The 6,555-nt window shown below is 43.2% G+C and overlaps 1 long non-coding RNA gene across 1 annotated transcript in view; it reads left to right on the top strand.

The window, feature by feature from the left end:
- Window positions 1-19: 19 nt before the first annotated feature.
- LOC123522524 overlaps window positions 20-6,555 on the top strand; it is a 227,983-nt gene continuing 221,447 nt past the window's right edge. The window contains exon 1 of the long non-coding RNA XR_006680782.1: window positions 20-65. This is a non-coding gene — a long non-coding RNA (uncharacterized LOC123522524). The remainder of the gene's footprint in view (window positions 66-6,555) is intronic.

The following is a 6,555-nucleotide window of genomic DNA, read 5'->3' as shown; positions in this document are numbered from 1 at the left end:
GGGCCAGCGCGGAGGACGGCGACGACCCCGAGAAGAGACCCCTCGGCGAGAAAGGAGAGAGCAAGGTAGGTGCACAGTGTGGAGCGCTGTGCCACCCCTGGAACAAAACCAAGGCGATCTCGTAGGAGCGGCTGTCACTGGAACCCCTCGGCTCCCCCAGCCCCCTTCCCTGGGGGAGGGGGGCAGAAGTGGCGGAGGCGTGAGCTTTAGAGGAATCTGTGGGCGTCAGTGACTTTCTGAACTGGAAGGCGTGTGCCCAAGTCCGTCCTGGTTTCCGCGTTCGGCTCTGTGTGCAGAGTAAAGTCTTGTCGGTCGGTGGTGGCAGGTGATGCCCGGAGCAGAGCGCCTCAGGGGAGCAAGGCTGAGAGACCTTCGCTCGCCCTGAACTGTCTAATGGGCTCATTTGGATGGACTAGGGGAAACGTGTGTGCAGGAGTGGCTTCTGAGACTCCTTGGAGGGAGGTGACATCAACCTGAGATGATAACAATGGGAGTAAAGTTTGGCTCCTTTGCAGAATTCAGAGCCCTGCTGATCCCAGTCAAGGTCCTCCCTGGCTGGCATCCTCCTACCTAGGAGGGCAGGGACCTAGCGCCTGCCAGCAGATGCAAATCTTTCACAGCCCTGCTGTGTCATTGTAGATCAGGGGTTCCCTACTCCTTATTGGGGAGGGCGAGGGGGGTAAGAGGTCTTCAAGCAATTGGATTCCAGTACTGGTCTCAATGCCATTCTGGGGTTGATGTTTCTTCTGCGGAGAAAATTGGAAAATACGGGAAATGGCCTAGAAATGCATACCTTGGCCATTTAAGCCGAGCATCTTTATTATAGCTTTGTCTCTGCCTGTCCGTCTTCTTTGCCACACACACTTGGAGTTTGTGTTCCTGGAGTTTGTGCTTATGGAAGCAAGCATTGTTCCGTTGTATCTGTATAATGTGTACACGTGCTTTTTTGCCAAAACAGTTTGAATTTGGCTGCTAATATTGGGAGGAGGGGGGGAGTTTGTCCAACAAATCAGAATATCGGAACCAAAGATGGGCCACTCGATGTACATTCTCACTTGTTCTCACGTAAAGAGGTGTATAAGGAATTGGGCACTTGTGCTGATCAGAAGAAGAATTGCATTTGCTGAAGTGCTTCTCCTTGAACCTTTCCTAAGGCGCTGGTGGATGAACCAAATGCCCGGAACACATCGGGCTCACAGGGAGTGTGGCTGTTCTAGCCGTGTAGCCTGGCTCACTTTTAACAAGTTGGGATTTGCTGGTGCTCGAGATTGTTCTGCATTTTGCATCTGAGCTAAGAATTGAGACTGTGTTGTTTGTCTACCAAGATCAATATTGTAATTTCAATGGCAGTCTACCAAGGAACGGGATTTGTACACACTCGAGACGGGATCGGGGTGTCTTACAAATGCTTACAAGATTCACATTGTGAAAACTAGGAGGAATTTTAATAATCCGGTATCCTCACCCTCTCTGTTGCTCTTGATTTCATGAATATTTAAATTCTGTCCTGACTGCATATTTACTACTTCCAATGACTGTGTGAGCTCTGTTTTATGAAATAACCATCACCGAGTATCGTATTACCTAATTGAACTTTTAAGTCTCTCTTGCAAAAGAGGTGTGGGGAGTAACTAAAATATATTGCCAGTGCTGGGATTTCCATATTGTTGGTTCCTATGCCTTGAGCCCGAGAAATTCCTGCCATCAGCAAAAATCCGTGCTGTGTTTGTTCCCTTGGACGCACCATGCAGCCTGTCTAATGTTCCACCGCTTGTGAGGGACAAGGGAGCCAAGGCACTAGCAATATTACAGCAGGTGAAAGGGATTGAAAACGGCTTGATTACATTTAGTTAATTAGCATGTGTAGATAATTGAGGATTCCACTGATGTGATTTGCTTTATATTTGCAATTTCTTGAGGGGGAAACAAAATACTACTTTTTTCCCTCCAGGTGTTTTGCCTTACATTTTGTTGTTGTTGGGGAACCCGTCTCTTGAGCCAGAAATCAGCTGTGTTAACCCTTCGAGCACTTAAGGTTATTCTAAGTGTGTGAGGATGTTTGCTGTGTTTGAGACTTCAATAGCAGATTTTGGCTTTGATGGATACTAAGGCAAGTAATAAATGGATAATTTTTTCTCCACAGCAAATCCTGGTTTTATTACTAGAAAGGCCTTTGGTGTCTAAATTATTCCACCAAATATCTACATGTATGTGATGTATTGAACTTTTATGTTTTCTTTTCAGTCAAGACTAATAGGAATATTAACTATGAATGCTGAATCGTTTATCTTAAATTTGGAGATGCCCTCTGAATGGCATATTTTTTATTATTATTTGAGGCCATGGTTTATTCTCTTCTGAATTTACTCCAGTTGTCTTATTGGAAAAGAAATTGGAGCTTAGTGTCAGATCAGATTTTCTCCTAAATTACAGGTCCACACTCACACGGCCTCAGAAAGTCTATAAAATAGGAAGAATGGTTAGGAAACTGGATCAGTCAAGGGATTTTTTTTTCTTCCTTTCTTTTTTTTAATGCCAGAGTTTCATGACATGACTGGCACTTTCTGTTCCTAGAATAACGATGCTTCATTCTTCTCAAGCAGCTACTTTGAAAATAACTGTTAAAGCAGCCACATTCTATGCCAAGGATTGAAGATCCTAAATAGATGGCCTGGGACTCCTGTGTGCCAGGAGGAGGTATTAAACCCTTTCAAAGTCTGTCTCCTCCTCACAATAACATCCAGAGCACTATGGTATAACTCTCTGTGGGACAGTGTGTGCATTTCTTTACCTGTCAGTTCAAGGCCTCCTTCCTTATATTGGAAAAGAGGGTCCTCTAAGCTGGGCAAATCGCTTTTCTTTGAGTCTCAGAGATAAAGGTTAGGGTCGTCGAGTAAATGACCCTCTGATCTTTGAAGGTGTTCTTGATTCTGGAGCTGACCCTTCTCAACACTTTCTTACAGTTTTGTATAGAATCCAAATATTCCATTTCTTTCAGGTGCAGTTTAAAACTCTTCTGAAATCCTTTGGCTATGCTCATTAGCTCTTGGATAGCTATTTGTGAAACTTTATTTGCAAAGCTTGAACGAAAACATTTCTTGACATGAGGGACCCGGATGTTAATACCTTACTTAATACCATCAAATTAATGGGGCTGCTGTGTGTATTCCTCTCTGGATCCCAGAGAGCCAAATAAATGATTCCTTCTTGTTCCCCTTCAATTTTTTTCTCATCAAGTCTCTCTTGCCCCTTCTCTTTCTCTCGCGGTCTCTCTAAGACACACCCACACACTCACATACTTCTACACTTTACTATTGACAGAGATGCTTTGTGTGGAACAGTGTATTTATCGCCTGGGTCTGAGTTGTCATGACTGAACCTTCTTGTCTCTTTACCTCTGGTGACAGCTTTAGTTTGCAGCACATGTTATCCTTGTGGTTTTGGACTAGAGGAACTCTTTAATGTTGCTGCTAATGATACTTCATTGATGAATTGCCCAGCCTGTCCAGTACATTTTCAAAAGCCTCTTAGTTTGCAATAATTTTAGATTTACAGAAAAATTGCAAAGCTGAGAGCATTTCTATGGACTCTTTTCCCAGCTTCCCCTCATATTAACTGGCTTACGTAATCATGGCGTGTAAATCAAAATGACAAAATAACATTGGCCTAATACTATTAGCTAGACCAGTCTAGACATTTTTCCTTGAATGAATGTGTAACATCTTGACATTCTCTAATCTGTCCTGCTTGTATTTTATGGTTTCTTTATACCTGTAAACCTTCCTGGGAAGGGCATTTATGTGTCAGATTTACTATAGAGGTGACTGCTCCCCCTGATTTCTGGTGCATAGGAACAGCTAGAAGTGCAAAGGTTGAGATCCCCCCCACTCTACATCAGGCTGCTGTCAGCTCTGTGGGAGCTGCCACTTTGGCAAAGCTCTTGAGAGTTGTTAACTTGTGTGATGTGAGTCCCCTTTTTCATTTCATCTGGAAAACACTCCTGCTCCAGGTAAGATAGTATATGTCAGTACAAAGAGTTGGTTTGCCTTTACCCTGAGGACAGCCAAGTCTCCAGTGGCAAGCAGAGGAGAAAAGGTGATTGATCAAATGGAGGAAGCTGTGAGGAACATAGAGGAAGCCCTTTAGTTTTTTGCATTGTATTTGCCAGATGGACTCTGACTGCCTGCCCAGAAACAGGGGCCTGCCCACATTAAACTGGAAGGCACCTGGATTAAGACTTTTGGCTGTGGAATCAGAAAGATCCCTGTTTTCATCTCAGTTCTGGCTTTTGCTAGTTATCAACTTTTGGCCAAGGTTTTAACCTATCCTCAGTCTTTGAAACAGGAATAATTTCAGTGCTTACCTAGTATGGCTCACAAGTGATGAAAGATAAAAAGGTTTTGATTCCATGTCTTTTAGGTGCTAACAGTGCAGCATCTGTGCATAATATCACTATTGTGATTGCAGTTCTGAGAATGCAAATGAGTTGGCTGGGGCCCCGTGTTTTTGTATGATTTTCAGTTTCCCACAAAACTGTAGGGCTAGACATAATGCCTACATCTCACTCTAGAGTCAAATGAAGTTGGGGTGGGTCAAGATACTTGCTCCTTGAGTGTATTTCCCTTTTGGATCTTTTACTGGTGGGCAATGGTTTACAAAAGAATTATCCCGATTTCTCAAAAACCTGCAAAGGACATCATGCTTTTGAAGGGCAGCTAAAATGAGGAATAGGCTCAATGAAATGGATCAACACAGTGGCTGAAACAATGGGCTCAAACATAGCTATTGTCAGGATGGCACAGGACCCGACAGTAGGACGTTTTACAAGGGGTTGGGATGAGTTGGAACCAACTCGATGGGGCATCACAACCAAATCAACAACAAAAGGGACATGCCAGTGGAAGATTTTGAGAATTAAACAATGACTGTATCCTTTAGGACCCTTGGGCTGCAAGCAACAGAAATGACTGCACTACCACAAGGAAAACAGCATTTCATTATAGAGTGATCACAGAATCCAAGCATGCTAAAGTTGGCTTTTGAGGAATACAGAAACTAGTGAGGTTCAGAAGGTCTGAGTTGTCAAAAAGGCTGAAAGGGCTATAGAGGGTGATGATATAAGAATCAATTCCCCCTATTGCTCTTTATGTCACACCACTCACGCCTTGAGCTGGCCGAAAGTTTGTCTAGTTGGCCTCATTGGGATCAGACGTTCTGCTGCTTGGCCAGAGGAGGGTGGATACCTTCATCGAACATTCCAACAAAGTATATCCTTTGGAGAGGACATAGTTGCTAGGTAATTCAGAGTGATATTACTGGAACAAGGAGGAGGCTAAAAACCAGTATGACTTCCCATGAGAATGAAGCACCTGGATAATTTGAAAATATTAAATGCCCTACCATTTAGAATAAAATATAGAAAAAATATATACCCTATATTGCTTAGGGGTCTGTGGGTGATGTACATGGTTTATGTGCTTGGCCAATAATGGAAAGGATAGAAGTTCAAATCTACCCAGAGGTACCTTTGACAGCAGATATGATGATGATCTCTTTCCAAACCACACCCCACCCCTCCAGCCATTGAAAACCCTGTGGAATGCAGTTCTACTTTGATTCACACAGGTCTACCATGGATCAACTTCAATGGATACATTTGTTGGTTATGTATTTCCTGCTTGTGTATAGGAAGAGGGGAGGAGAAGACTTGATACTTATTATTATTTGCTAGTCAGGACTCCTACAGTTAGGACTGGATTGGACCATACGGATCAATGGGTCTGGCTTCTTTTCTTTCTATCTTACAGGTGAGGAAAATGAGGCCCTGTGACCTCATTAATTTGGGTCCAAAAGCGGAGTTGGCACTTAAATGCAGGCCTGTGACTTAGGACTCCAAAAACACCAGAATTTTTTTCAAAGCTAAGTGTTAAATTGTTTTGTTTTTTTTCCAAAACAACCTTATCACGTTCATAGTAATCTCCATTAGACTTAATACATTTGTCAAATCTGCAGTTCCATTCTTGGAAACTTTTTTCAAACTTACCTGTTTGGATAGCTGACGACATCTCCCTTGCTTTTTTCCTTCACCTCTTTTATGTCACCAAATCACTGTCCATTCAGGTTCCTCTTCATTTGCAGAAACAAAAAGAAGTCTCACAGAGTGTGGTCAGGTGAGTAAGGTGGGTGGGGCTTGAGAGGCATGCTGTTTTTGCCAAAAACTGGAGCAAAAACCTTGTTCTGGACATCCATCAACGCCCCTAATAATTCATGCACTTGTGCTCAATGGCTGCATGAGCAAGTGCATTGTCAAGGTGGGAAATCCAGTCCCTGGACTGCTAAAAACCAGGCCTTTTTTTGCCTCATACTGCTACACAATCATTTCAGAACCTCTAAAGAGAAAGCTTGATTAATGGTCTGATCTGGTGGAAGGACTCTTAAAAGCACTATCCCCTTCCCATGAAAAAAACTAATGAGCATGGTCTCAATCTTTGATTTCAATTTTTGAATTTGGGGTGGGGGGTTGGGCGAGGTGACAATGGTATCTTCCACTGGCTT

This window comes from Echinops telfairi, unplaced genomic scaffold (assembly GCF_000313985.2).
Source record: "Echinops telfairi isolate 266 unplaced genomic scaffold, ASM31398v2 ScPeMD7_7420;HRSCAF=8458, whole genome shotgun sequence".
Classification (NCBI taxonomy): domain Eukaryota; kingdom Metazoa; phylum Chordata; class Mammalia; order Afrosoricida; family Tenrecidae; genus Echinops; species Echinops telfairi.
Note: the sequence above shows the minus strand (reverse complement) of the source record. Positions and strands in the feature narration are given on the sequence as shown.